Source organism: Oryzias latipes, chromosome 21 (assembly GCF_002234675.1).
Source record: "Oryzias latipes chromosome 21, ASM223467v1".
In the NCBI taxonomy this organism is placed as follows: domain Eukaryota; kingdom Metazoa; phylum Chordata; class Actinopteri; order Beloniformes; family Adrianichthyidae; genus Oryzias; species Oryzias latipes.
Window position 1 is genome coordinate 3,403,811 of NC_019879.2, and position 15,640 is coordinate 3,419,450.

A 15,640-nucleotide genomic window follows, 5' to 3' on the forward strand; every position below is an offset into this window, starting at 1 on the left:
CCAGTTTCTGCCATGGCAGCAAACTTTCAGTGACTGAGGAGCTCAAACTGAATATTTGAGTTCCTTTTGATTTCAATTTGAATGTGTGACGGAATGCAGCAAGTTTTCAAAGCTTTGGGGTACAAAATCATTTTTCAATCCCTAAGGAAATGAAATACACTTCTCATGCTCAAACATGGGCTGGACTGTTTTTTTTCTTTTTTTTAATAGATCAACCTCAATCAATCCACCTTTTGCATCAAAGTTCTCCCATCTGTGGTGTTTTGTACAACCACACCTCAGCAGATATTAATTGGCAAAATAAAAGAATACTTCATCAGCAGGAATGTGATTTCATGGTCAGTATAGAGAGGGCCAGACAGAGACAGTCTTGCTTCACTGCTAAATTACTCATTACATCGACAGCTATTCGTCTCCAGCAGCACTGATGGAGGGTGAGTTGATCTGGAGGACACAGCCAGCCAATTCCCCGTACAGCAAGAAAATGTTCTAGCGCTCTCTGAGGGATGATGTCCATTTTAATAAGTAGTTGTCTGACAAGTTTCAAAAGGCTTTAGCAGCAGACGTGATAAATGACACGATTGACCTTCTGCTCACTGCATGCAGTAGCAGAACAGCAGCAATGCACAGGAACTAGAGCTACATTAAATTTAGCAGGCTGAATCGGGACACATACAGTGATTTTATCTGTTGTTACTGCAGCTTCTGACATATCTCACCTGTCTTGCAGTAAATGTTCTAGTGGTGTTGTTTGTTTCATCTGGTTTGTCCTCTGAATGCTCCAGTTACTAACTTATTTCTTTTGTCTGTAGCAAATATTCCAGTCATCTACTTCCTGTCTTTCTCAAATCCCAGCCAGTCGCAGCAGCCATACGCCCTTACTAAGTCTGATTTCGTCCAGAGCAGAGGTCTGTTACTTAAAGCTTTGCGGCCACATTTCCCCCCTCCATTGAGGCTCCAGTTAGTTTTAAAGAGAAACTTGTTTGGGCTACATGGCCCATCAAGTGTAATGAAACAGTCAGATAAGAAAAAGCAGTAAGTATCACTCCAAGTCTATGGCAGCCATAATGTTCCAACAATCCATCAAACTGTGTGCCTTTGTTTACCAAAGTCGTACTGAAACACAGACTTTGAAGCACTGTGTTCCACAGAAAATCAATTAGAGGTCAGTAAGCACAACCAGCATTGACACCCCTTGTGCTATCCCGTGGGGTCAAAATGACCCCACACTTACATTGAGGTGTTCTCCCTACCATGACAAAGGTGGATAAAGGTAAAAAGGATTTCATGTAATCCATGGACACCAGTGAAGATCACAAATCATTGAGCAAAAGATTCTGTGCACTGTCTTGTGGGGTCCACATGACCCTGCTCCCAATGATAAAGTACCTTGGATAACACAAGGGATACACAAAGCACGCCATTTCCATTGTTGAAAAATGTAAGTATTTTAAGTGTCTTATGGTCCAGAAATGCAGGAGGGGTCACTCAGTTGTAATTTACAAATTTCCGGCTGAGATGCACCGACAACGGCAAAGCAAATGGTGGATCTTTTCTTTTTTAATTCTGATGTCACATTACTTATGATTAAATTTGCTACATTGAGATGATCCTATATGCTACAGGGTTTCTTATTTTAAAAGGAAGTCATGTGATCCTCTATCAAGTTAAGCTATTTCATATTTGTTTCTTTGTTGATGGTTCATTGGTCCTAAAAAAAAACAAAATTGTTAATTCATTTTATTAGAAAATGGTGAAGCAGGACCCAATATGCAGGAGATCGGGTTTGGTGACGAAAACGTAAACATTTAATAAATTGACCGGATCGTGACAAAACAATGACGAAGTGGAACAGATGAAATGAAAGTCAGACACTTAAATAGACTGTGTGCAATTCAAATAAATTCATTTTTTAATATTGCAACAATAGTCTTCTCAATGGGCTTCAAACCATAAACATGAAATCATGAAGAACATGAAGTCAAAGAATTAAACAGATATTGGCTAAACTAAACTATAAACAGACTTAGCTAAACTGGGCATGACAATGACATAAATACAAAGCAGTGTTTTATATTTCTAAAGGGTGAAGCAAGACTTTTTGGCTTCTACTGGGTTGTAGTAAGTAAGAAAATGACTCAAATTGTCCTTTAAGTGTTAAAGGTTACAGACCCACACGAGGATTCTTCATATTCCTCCTCTCTAGCCGCGGTTACATGGGCAAAATATCTTGATCGCATCAATGGTCGGGTTAAAATCCAACCGTGCACATGGGATCAAAAAAACTTTTTCCCATTAGAAAAAACGTTCACATGGGCCACTCTCTCGGTCGGAATAAATCATTTGGGCATGCGCAGTAGTGTTAAAAAATCCCGGCAGAGGACATGAGTCCCGTTGTAAACATACAGCTGCCACATACGTTTCTGCAGCAGCTCTGTAATATACGAGACGATCTTCCAAACGTGCTTTTATTAATGTAATGAATATTATGAAGCGCCTGTTCGCTCATCATTTTATTTTTAATCCGTGTGGTCAGTGCTTTTTTTGTGGAAGAACGGAGATGGAAGAAGCCAGGGTTAAGGGAGGCTAACACGCGCTAACAACATTTAGCCTATCTATGAACATAAAAATTAATCCATGCGGGAAATGCTGCAATCTGCATCTTGGCTGCACGTAAATATGTGGGAATAACCTCAACCTCTATTTTTTCGGGACACAACTGGGAACACAAATCCATGTGCTTGTTTGAACAGTTTCTTGGCTCTAAGAGGCATTTCTGCTTTAAGCTCACACACTGCCCCAATGCCGCTGTGTGTGCTGGCGGTCCCAGCTCTGCTCGGACGCGACTCTCCTGAAGCTGGCAGCCGCTAACCCAGAGCGGCGGGACGGATCACAGTCCATCCAAGTCTCCCACACATAACAAAACAAAAAAACGCACACGTAACAAAGCATCCTCCCCTCCCCTCACACTCAAATTAATAAATCCGGCTTTTCTGCTCAGACTCTGAGACACGGTTCATTCTGTCCACTAGCACTCGAACCCGGACGCAGAGCTCAGGTGCTGGGTCACGGGGCACAAAGCGCCCCTCCCCGGCATCCCCCTCGAGGGGTGTAAGAGAGGGGAGGGTCAGCGGGGCGAGAGCCAGCGGGGCGAGATCGGAGTGGCGCTTTTCACGGTGCCACCGCAGAGCAACTGGTCGGCCCCGTATGCGCTCCAAAACTTTCTCTCAGCGAAACACCGTCTATGCGTGACGTAAACAAGAGCAGTCTTGTGCCTTTGCTGCACTAGAATCATGTTCTTTTTGTTCACTTTAAGAGCTGAGTGGAAACAGTAAAAGAAACTATTTGCATCCAATCTCTGTCATTTTCTCCAAGTATGTTTTAAAGGATTTTATATTCTGTGAAAGACAAAAACAAGCAGGCATCTTTACAGCAGCACCTATAGAAAACTTCTAGCCATATGAAAATGCAGAACACAAACTTTAGTGTAAATGTTGGTCCATTTTCAGTGGTTAAAAAAGGGACACACTTGCCTCATTATTCTGCAGTTGGCATCCTGACAATCCAAAAGCGTCCGCTGTCATTTGTGATGTTCTCCGGCCTGGGAAACTGCATCATTTGCATAGAATTTTTCTAAATGGCACCGACAGGAGATATGATTGCCGCTGTCTTCACAAGCAGAGCAGCTCCTCAAAGACTCCAAAAAGAATTCATCTCTATTTAGGAGCATCAAATGCTTTACCATATATGTTTCACCAGCAAAAGGTCTGACGGTCTATCATCTTTAATAGGTGTTTTGACATGATTGGCATCCTTGATGGGAAGTGTGTCCCTTCATGCTTTGATTTCAGTCACTTAAGAGGGGGAAAAATAGCCACACTAAGACATTCATAGTGGCCAGGTTCACCTTCAAAGTAAAGGCCCAGTTTAAGCTAATGATTAAGCAATTCCGTTGAAATTAATTCTGTAGCTGCAGCACCATTTACCTCAATTTGGCCAATTATTTTAATATTGAAAGAGCCACTAAATGCATGTGCAACATGCATTTATTCATAGCAAAAAGTTGTGTGCTACACCTGAAGGTTATTTTAAGTAAACCTGAGTTGTAACTGCAGTAACTATTCTACAGACCATGTGTATGGATAGTATACTGACTGTATATTTCTTCAGATTTTATTGGAGCAAGTATACAATATAAAGATAGCAAGTAAACTTCACTTATGCTGTCTGACTTTTAGTAAAGACTAAGTATGCTTGTAGAACACCTAAATAGACTACTTTTTTGTAAGAGCATTGAAAAGAAAAGTTATTATTTTTTGTTTTATTTTTTAGGAGGAGCCATAGAGACTTAAGACTTGCTATCCCTCTGCTGGTAGGGTGATCCACATTGTGCTGTACGTGTTTGTTTTCACCCTGCAGAGGAAGCTCATTTCAGCCGCTTGTATTATGGACCATGGTCTTTCGGTCATGACCCAGAGCTCATGACCATAGGTGAGAATTGGAACGTAGATCGATCGGTAAATTGAGACCTCGTTTTTTGACTCAGCGCTCTTCACCACAACGGTCCTGGCTCAATGAACCAACAGGACAACATCATCTGCAAAGAGCAGAGAGAAAATCCTGTGGTCCCCAAACCAGACCCCCTCCGGCCCCTGGCTGCACCTAGAAATTCTCCCCATAATGATTATGAACAGAACTGGGGATAAAGGGCACCCCCACCGAAGTCTAACTTACACCAAGAACATGTCCAACTTCCGGTCATGTGAACCAAGCTCTTGCTTGGGTCACAAAGAGACCAGACAGCCCTCAGTAAGGCTCCCTGGACCCCACAGTCGGAGCACCCACCACAGGATACCACGGGGGACGCAGTCACACGCCTTCACCAAACACATATGTCCTGGATGAGCAAACTCTCACGAACCCTCCAGCACCTTGAAGAGGGTGTAGAGCTGGTCCACTGTTCAACGACCACGAAGGAAACCGCACTTTTGTTCCTGGATCTGAGCTTCGACTATCGGACTAACTATCCTCTCCTGTACCCTGGCATAGACTTTCCCAGACTGACCTACTAATGTTGCTAAATTTAATGAAATAATTTTATCAAACCACACCTGAATTTATATTTAAACATGATTTACTTTTGCCTTGATTTCAATGACTTTGATACTTTCTATATTTCCTGAAACGACTTCAACTTAAATGAATGCAAAAACTATTTTCTGCACAAATAAAGGAAAGGAAAAACATTTTTTTCTGGATTTATGAAAAACAACAGAGGAAAAATCTGCTGACTGCACCCCTCTGCACTGCTGTCACAGAAGTAACTGTGATATCTAATAATGCTGAGTAAAAGCATTTGTTTTCCTGACATCCCCGTCATTACAGAGAGCTGTGGACCACTCTTTGCTAGGCCAGTAATGATCAGGATGCATCATGAAAGGACATTACAGTCATATTTATGCCAGCCATTCCCCAGTAATCCAGGGTTGGTTGTGCACACTTGCTGTAGACTCAGAAGTGTAGGGGGGAGGCAATAAAAGACCAATAGCAAAGACGTATGCTTACAATTTCAATAATTTTGTATCAGTCCTTTTTTAAGTTCTTGGGGCTACAACCTAATTTTTCTAAAGAGATTTTTGATCTGGCCCCTGAGATTACTCTGGGAGTTTGTTCTGACAGTAAGTGCTGCCATTATTGATTACATTCGTCTCGATTAAACCAGAAGGAGCTCCATTTTTAGATACTTTTTTGATTATAAACAGAAGTTGAACAGAGGTCAAGCAGCTCAGACTCTCAAACCGAAAACCTTGATAAAGTTTAAGAAATAAAAGTGCTTTACAGAGGACACTAGGACACGTTTTTTCTTTCCTTTTTGTTGTGACAATGAAAAAATCCCTGTCATTTGTCTTCATGGTACGCCAGATATTGTCTTTGTCACAAATTAATTTGTAAACATGATTTTATTCACTACAACAACTCTTAACCTGATTGATGCCTAAAAGTTTTTTGGTAACGCTTTCTTTTACAGTACAGTACTTACAGTGTACTTAAGTGGTATTTACATAGTACTTATTGTGTAACTACTTGGTACTTACAGGGCATTTACATGGTACTTTTTAATGGGACTTACATGGTTTTTTGTGTCTACCGGTACTCGTTACTTACATGGTACTTGCTGTGTATTTATGTGGTACTATTTGGTTCATACTTATGTGGTACATATTGGGTATTTATAATGGGTATTTACATGTTGTGCAAAGGTATCTTTTGTGGTACTTACCACATGTAAGAACAAGGTATGTACAAATAAAGTTCCTTGAATTTAAGTCTGCACTCGTATGTTTCATGGTATTTACCATGAATTTACCACAAACTACCCATTAAGTACCATGAAACTGGACTGTAAAAGAAAGTCAGCCCTATTTCCACTCAACTAAATGGTAATTTCAGTAGTAAATACTGGGTATGTTTACGTATTACCTTCCTGTTCAGTGTACATACAACGCTGTACGGGCACGCGCAACAATTTGAATTTCTCTTCCTTTGGCAGGTAAGCCAGTGTTTTAAATATAGAGCCCTGGATATATCTATAAAGAAGTGTGTCAAAAATATACAGTACACGCACAGTGAGTGACTTACGTCCTTTACCTTAATGATTACTGTTTTCACAACGTTTGATCAACAATGGCGGTGTAGGTACCATAACCATTCGGCCTGCGTTAACCGTTCAGGGTCCTTCGACTAGTGCTGACGTCACATTATGTGATTTTCTGTCCGTTGGTCCAATGACGTATGAGATAGTGATTGGTCTGGACAAATTACAACACTACCAGAAAAAGATATTGTGCGGTCCGTTGCAAACAAGCAGAGCTCCGATATGGAGCGAGATTATCTTCTAAACGTGCTTTCATCATTGTTATGACTTTTATGAAGTGCATTTGCAGCCGAACGGACTGCGTTCCGAACCCTTCCTTGTCTGCAACACGAAGCTACGAGACTCCAGCTGCTCTGCTCAGAGACACGGTTCACTCGTGTGGAGCAGCAGGTTCATTCTAACAGCAACAGATCTTTTTACAAAGTGGATTGTGGCAAAATCTCTATAAACATTACAAAGAATAATGTCAGACACAACTTATGAGGGAAAGGAAGAGATGAAAATATGTAGAGTCCGAGCAGATCTCCACGCTAGTTAGTTTGTCCAAGTGGGGCTACCGTACTCTGACATTATCCTCAGTCGAAAGGACCCCAAACGGTTATTGCAGGCCGAATGGTTATGGTACCTACACCGGCATGACCGGTCACTACAGTGACAAATACCATTAAACATATGATTGCAGACTTAAATTCAAGATACTTTATTTGTACTTACCTTGTTCTTACATGTGGGACGTACCACAAAAGACACCTTTCCACAACATGTTAATACCCAGTAAGTATATTATAAATACCCAGTATGTACCACATAAGTATGAACCAAATAGTACCACATAAATACACAGCAAGTACCATGTAAGTACAGAGTAGACACAAAAAAGTACCAATTAAGTACCCAGTAAGTCCCATGAAAAGTACCATTTAAACACCCTGTAAGTACCTAAAAGCAGTGATTGGTCAACATTTCTATAGCAACAACTCTCTCCAATCGAATGTAAGCTTGTTGGAAGTCCATACCCCTACATCTTCAAGCGGGATCTGGAGAATCTGTCGAATTCTTCTAAGGTTCAAGGTTTAACTTGAATAACTTGCACTACAGAAAAAATAAAAAATAAAAAAAGGATGATTAACAATTACATGTTAATTAAAGGAAACACAGCAAGAATGGTTAGTCTGAAAAATATAATACTTCACAGTAGTAAAACATCAATGCAATTAAGGTAATTCCAATGTATTCTTAAGCTAAGAAGAGCAGCCTTGTGCTAATATGCAACACTTTACAATAGTAAAGAATCCATTGGAATTACGGTACGTTAATTATGTAAAATTAACAGGACAGGGTCCAAATATTTAGAGTGACAGATTTGGTGAAGTGGCAGACTCAGCAGTTTGGGGGCCCCAGGCACACAAAAACACGGGGCCCACTGCAGCGGTTGCATTAATTTTAATTATTTTTTTAATCCTTAAAACGTCAAATACCTTCCTTACCGATCCACTTTAGACAGCATCAATGTCAAGAATCCAAATGTTTGAGAAAAAGGTAAAAACTCAAATCAAATTTTAAATGTTAAATGTATTTTATATTATATACATTAAATGTATTAAATGCACTAATTCATGACTTTCTGGAAGAAACAAAAGATGATTTTGTGTCTTTTATTTAATTTGTCAGGCTTTTCTAACGAGGACAAAATAGTTTCTTTTACCCTGTTCTTGTTTTTGCTTTCTTATGACTTTTCCTCTTTTCCTTGGATCACTCTGCTTCATTTGACCACTTTTTAAATATTGCTTTGAATCATCATTTAATCTCTGTCAGTGTAGTCAGATAGAGTTAGCCCAAAATCCATCTAAAGACCACCAGACCCCAAGAAAAACCACCCAAATTATTAATGAGCTTTTTCGGATAACTGCATGAGCCCAATCTGAGAGGACTCGGGTCGTCCACCACAGTCATGCACGTTGGGCCTAAAATGGGACGACCATGGCGCAAAAGTAGCGATGTCCACCTCTGATCGGTTTCTCGCCCAAACACCAAGCCTTACTTAACGCTCACCCACACATGCCCACCTTATGTACTTCACAAAGGTCAGGCAACAAGGGGCTTCAGACGTCTTGCTTGGCCAGTAAATGTGTGTGTTCTTGTCGTAGTTCTCTCAGCGATGGGGTGGTGCGCCTCGCTAAATTATGCTGTTAGTGAATACGACCCATTTGGAAGTAGGGAATGGGAACATTGTGGAGATGGAGCCAAACCCACTGAGAGGTGAGTGAGCTGGAGCACAGAAGGACACTTAGCAATGCTTGCAACCTGACAGGCCTTCCAGAAAAAAAGCATGTAAGAGCTGTCTGAACACACAGAATGAAATGCTGCAGCTTAACCATAATGGCTCAGAAATCACATGCATTTTCCATCTGTCCTGACATAAATGTTTTGTGAACCAAACGGATGACACGCTGCACAACTCTGAAGAACGGAGGCACCATTTGCATTTGGAAGTGGCTAGAGTAAAAAATGGATCATAAAAGAGAAACGCTTTCATTTAAACATAAGAACATCAGCACTGGATTCTTTAACAAATGTAGGTAAAAAATTAAATATTAGTATAGAAAAAATAAAATGGCATTAACTCCATGAACCTAAAAGTAAAAAAAAAAATCTGTAGTAAAAGATAAGTTTTAAAAAGTTCTGTTTCAACAGTTGTTTATATGTTGAATTATGGGTTCAACTGACAGCATAAAAAGAAACCTTATGATAAAAAGTTTGCACATTGTTCAATACCCACTCTGATGAAAATGGTGTTCTTGTGGCGTTTTTCTGATGATGGAAGACCTGCAGTAAGTAAAATGAAGGTCAAAATTGGATTTCTGAGTTTTGTTTTATTCAAATCATTGTGAATCAGAAGCAGACGAAAAAATGCTGTTTGAAAAAGGAGTCTGTCTATTTGTGACGTAAAAGAGACACCAGATCAGGAATGGGCAACTTCAGGCCTCGACAACTGCATTCTTGCATGTTTTCCAACATACCCTGCCCTGGCATCTTCTCCATCCTGTACTTGACGGTCAGAGGAGCGCCTTTTTCAAGAGGCTCAGGCAGCTTCGCCGTCACACCAACCGCTACAGGAGATCATTCCTACCTCACTCCATCAGACTCTATAACTCATCATCCATTTGCCATAGACAAACTCATTTGAGGTCTGTCTTGTTTTTCTAGAGCTGTCATACGAACCAATTGTTTTCCTGATTGTCACTCATTGTTGTTTGTTTGTTTGTTTGTATTGAGTGGACGCTGCAACAACACAATTTCCCAAGCTGGGATCAATAAAGTATCTTTATCTTATCCCTGGACTAAATCCATGTATGTCTTTGTTTTCCTCGCTCGAGCCGGCATCTGGTTCAAAAAAGTATCGTTAAGTAGCTCTACTGTTGCTCGCCATTTTTAATGCACTGGTAATGTTAGGGGCTGTAAGCGTGGGAGTGTAAACAAAAAGCTCAGTTACAGGTGATGGGAAGTAAGGGCGGGGTTGTTCTGCACCAGTGCCGCCCACAACTGGGAGGTGACTCTCTGATGAACAAAAAAACTATGTCTGACAAAACACTGTTTTTGTTTCTCATGGCTAGATCCAGCATAATTTGGATTTAATTCCACCTGGAACTCTTTGAAAATAGATCAGAAGATGATCGGAGTGGGTCTTTAAAAAACACAGATACAGTAGTTAAAGAAAAGTTTAATTATCACACAAAAAATAATAATAAAATAACTGTTGACATGGAAATCTGTGATATGTCCACATATCCTTACAATTTTTGGTTAACCCTGCTGTGAATGATCTTTAATGGTAATGACTTTTATCCCATGCAAGCAGTGAATGTGAGTCAAACCAAGGGCAACAAAAACTGTTGTAAACCAATCCACAGCGTCAGACAGCGCAGCCAGCTTCGTCTCTGTAAAGGTTTGCGATTAATCAAAATGGCAACACTGTTAATGGTGGCATTACGGCCACGGTCAGCTGGGAGGCATCATCGCACAAAGCTGTGAGCGGATGGTGAGGGTTCGGAGGATTGAGGCTGAGAAAAATTAAGTCTCAAGACAGTGCTCTGCAATGTGTTACGGGAGCCCCAGTCACCACATGCAGCCAGACAAGGCATTAATCAAAGAGATGCCAGACGCTCAGAGAATGCTCTTTTCTGCCACATGTACACACCTTCCATTTCAGTGATTTATTGGTTATTATTAACCATTGATTTCAGTTTTTTGTCCGTGATCTCTCATCTCCGGACGCATCATCGGCCTCAAAGGAGATCACTCTTGTGAGTGGGAACAGGATTTTTGAGTAGACGGTGTTAGAAGCGGAAACGCGTTGAACAGTTTGTGGTTAGACCTTGAACCAGGGACAGTTTCAGTGATTTATGGCAGCTCCAGAGCAATGACAAGATATGGGAATGTGAAAATTTCCCTCTCACAAAACAGTATCTTGTTTTTTTTTTACTTATCTCTCCATCTCAAGCTCCTTTTTTTGCACCTTTTTGAATACTTTTGGTGTGAACCCCTGTAAGAAATATGATACATGAAGTCTAGAAGAAACAAAAGAAGGATTTCGCACATCATCCAATGGAACAATGACTATTTCCAAATATAGCTCATTAGATTTTTTTTTTTTTTTTATGAACTTTGTAATGCAGTTTCAACGTCAAACCAAGGTTTGTAATTGTAGATGAGAAGGAAATATTCGGTCTGGACAATGTTATGGACTATCAATGAGGATGGCTTGTGCCATTTAGAGCTTGTTTTCAATAGGATAATCAAGAAGACTTTGTCTAATTGACTTGAAACTGCAAAGAATAAAATTTCACACCTTTATTTAGTTTGATCTAATTTATTGTCTTAATTTAAAACCTAAAACTGTCAAACTCTTTACAAAACAGTATTTGTCAAAATAAAATTGTGTGTTTTTGTTTGTTTTTATTTGTGATCTTTAAATTTGTATGGAAGTTATTTTTTCCACTCAACCCTTCAAAACCAGCTGCTTCAACAAAAAGTTTTTATAAAGTTGTGAAATAATCAAAGTTTTTTACAGTTTGGTCAAGATGGCACAAAAAAATGATGTAAAGTAGTAAAACCTTAGGACACCAAGATGCATAAAACAAATAAAACACTAAATTGTGAAAATAAAACATCAATTACCTCCAGTTGGGTCTAAGCATAAGGCTTTAGTTAAAAGCTAAGAAAATGAGATTTTTTTTTATCTTAAGCTTATAAGGACAAAAATCTATTATCCATCTGAATTACAGGAGGTCAACTATTTTGTAGAGGATATTTCTTAACCACTGCGTACTACTGAATTAACTCCTTTTGGAACAGACAAAAGACGTTTGGGGCTTTTCAATGAGAGCAAGTCTGAATGATAACTCTGGGAATTGCAGTTTTACATTCATTCATCTTCTAAACCCATTTTGTCCCTTTCAGTGTCACTGGGGGCAGCTGCAGCCGCAGCCCCACTTGTGGAAAAATATTTTGTTTCACTGGTAGTCAGGCGATTATGTCCAAAGACTGGTCTTTGATAAACTGTTCATTACTTTTACTGGAGTTGAGGAGTCTTACAGACTTTCTTTTTCATTACCTTGTCCTGTCCAGCAGCTGAGCAAACACATTAGAGCTGATGGCCTCCTGTGTTGGACGGGTGGTACTGTTACAATAGGGGGTTCAGTAGTTTTGGAAACACGATGAGTACATTTGTATAAACCCCTTTTGTATTTGAGGCTTAACCTAATTTCTATCAATATTCTAATAATCCTTATGTTTAATCATAAAGGATGCCACACCTTAGCCTTTTTTCCTGCTTAAGTGTGTTAATCTTGCATTTATATCATTACCATCATTATGTAGGTACAGAAATGATGCACCCGGGGTTGGTGGATTTCAAAACTCATCACAAAAAGGCAATTTGCTTACTGGATTTATAAAAATTAATTTGATAAACTTTGGGCTGCATGGTGGCACAGTGGTTAGCGCTCTTGCCTCACAGCAAGAAGGACCCTGGTTCAAGTCCGAGCTGAACTAGAACACCAATGGGGGACCTTTCTGTGTGGAGTTTGCATGTTCTCCCCATGCACGCGTGGGTTTTCTCCGGGGACTCCGGCTTCCTCCCACCGTCCAAAAACATGCTCCATAGATTCATTGGTCACTCTAATTTGTCCCTGGGTGATGTGGCCCTGCGACACACTGGCAACCTGTCAGGGTGTCCCCAGCCGTCGCCCACATTGGCCAGGATAGGCTCCAGCAGCCCAGTGACCCCGAAAGGGAACACAAGGATTAAAAGATGAATGATGAATGAATAAACTTGTTCCAAAAAAATGATATAATTACACGTCTTAAAGCCAAATGGACCATATCTCATGTAAAATCGGAGTAATGCCTGCTGTAACTTTGAGAAATGTCTGTACTAGTTTCACATCTTCTTAACATTTGGTTGTAATATAAGACTTCCAGTTTTCCCACAAGAATGTTCTCTAGATGATGGCACAGAACTTAAAAGGGGAATGAAATATGAAATTGGTTTCAATTGTTAATAAAATAGGAAAAGGATCTCTTGATAGAACTTGACATTTCCTGTTTCTAACTCTTCCAAAAAAACATAAATGAGGCATTGATTGAAATTTTCTCACATCATTGAACTCCCATTTTGTGTTTGTCCTTATTTATTAATATTTTGAACCATAACCTTTCCTATTTATTATTGTTTTAAACATCGTAAATAACATTTGAAGTAAAATATAAACTGTCTTTACATTCTGCAGAGTTTTATGGATAAATGGCAACAGAATTATAATTTAAAAAAACAAGTTTAAGCCGAATTTATTGGCTCAACTTTTTAAATGGTCATTAAAAAGCTCTGGGTTTTTTTTTAGAGCAATCTCCAAGAGGTTGTTTTCTCCTGCAGCTTTATAGTCTTTGTATTAAGATAAAATCGCTTCTCCTGAGACGTTTGTTTCTTAAAACTGCAATCTGAGCCTCCCAAGCTTTTTTATTAATTTGCTTTATTAGATTAATTTCTTAGGGACAGATTTAAAAACACAAAATGTAAAAAAGCTATTCCATGCTCACACCACAATAGCAACAGCTATTTTGCAGCTTTTGTCCTTTGATGGGTTTTTGATACAGAAAAAAGTATTAATGAATAAAATAGACCCTGAAGGATTCAAGTGATTTCAAAAGTTTGCAGAAACACAGAAACAGGAAAAGAACAAGGGATTAAGACCACTTGTGTGTAAGGCTGTTGCTGCTGGCACAACCAGGACTTTGTTTGCTTTATTAAAAATACTAAAGCTGGTCTCAGACTTAAGTTTGATGGGGAGCAGATTCCAAACCCTTCCACTTTTCACAGAGTGCAGCTTGGGCTAAAAGAGGTTTAGCAGAAAGACGCCTTATGCTGCGTTCACACCAAAGGCGTTTTACGCATCAAATTGCTATCGGCCGTCTCTCTTTGGACGCTCCCCACTTGCTGCTCGACCCTGATCCAGAAATGCGTGCATTAACTCGAAGCTCCAGATGCGCGTGGGGAGGGCATTGAACTACTGTTACTCCTTGCCCGTTTATGCATTCATTCCAACGGATTGCGATGTGTAAAAAAAGTTATTTTGCGGCGATTCCGTCCAACTGTCAATATATTAAAGATAAATCTCCTGCATTAGAGGTTTAAACTTACTGTTTTGCTTGAACAAAAAGAGTAGCTGCAATGTAATGGTATTTTATTAAAGAATCCAAACTTTAGATATTTTTATTAAAGTTTCTGGCTTGTTTTTCATTCTAGTTTATTGTTAAATTTGCCTATTTAACTGCTGCAGATTTTTGATAAGGTCTGGAAACACTCCGTTTGTCTGTGTTTAGAACAAAATATTTTTTCCAACCTTTATTTTAATATGCAACATGCATCCCTAAAAATATTATGCTTGGAAGTTTTCTCCTGTTGTGTTTCTTTCTTTCAGTGCCCATTTGTATTGCTTAAAAAAAAACAAAAAAACATATTCACCAATGCCCTGCCTTGAGGTGACTAAATTGTTGGAAAAGGCAGAGTTATTATTGCACTGTAAATGATGTTTCTGAATCCCATTCTGCAATAAAAGCACAGCACATTGTTAGCCTGGCTAATCTGTTTTCCTGGTAATTTAATACTTTTATAGATGGCAAACGATGATCTATAGCCAAGAAAGAAAGGCAAAGTGCGTTCCATAAGCCCTGGGTGGCGATTTGTTGACTAATGAAGCCATTAACCTCACACTACCAAATTTAATACAAGCAAAGTAATGGCTTCATTAGAGGGAAAAAATGGAGCTCCGCAACGAAATTTCAAGGCGCGTGTGCCGGTTGTGCAAATGATCCCCCCCACCACCATCACCACCACCAGTGTGAGCAGCACTCACACAAACACACACAAATCTGACTTTCTGCTAAACATGCGCCAACATGGAGCTGGGAACGTTATGGAGGAGCAGCTGTTTCAAATGAAGATCCATATTTTGTTCAATGATTCATTTAAAATGATGCATCAGTTTGTTGCTAAGTCATAACCATTATCTTGGGGTGTTATTACCCCATGCAATCTCCTTCATCTTTTGAGAGAATTGGATCAGGTATTAGCTTAAAAGGTGCATCACTGGTTCAAGTATGCAGCTCATTTTGTGACTCCAATAACAGCAGCTTTTTTCAAGCGTCTAAAATGCACGGGCCACCAGTTTGGCTCGCTGTAATTAAGATGTTTTAACAGCCTTGAGTGCTGGATATCATCAAAAATAAAAATGAATAAAAACATCGCCGCCCAGGTTTGCTCTTTGTGCTGCAGTGATATGACGGTGCACTGCCTCTCAGGCATAGGTCAAGAGGTTTTTTTTCCACTAAATAACAGGCTGACTCTTGTTTGCATCTCCCAAACGGTCCCCCCAAGGTTCCCGACTCGGGGTAATACATCATTCATTAAATTATGGAAAGCCATTA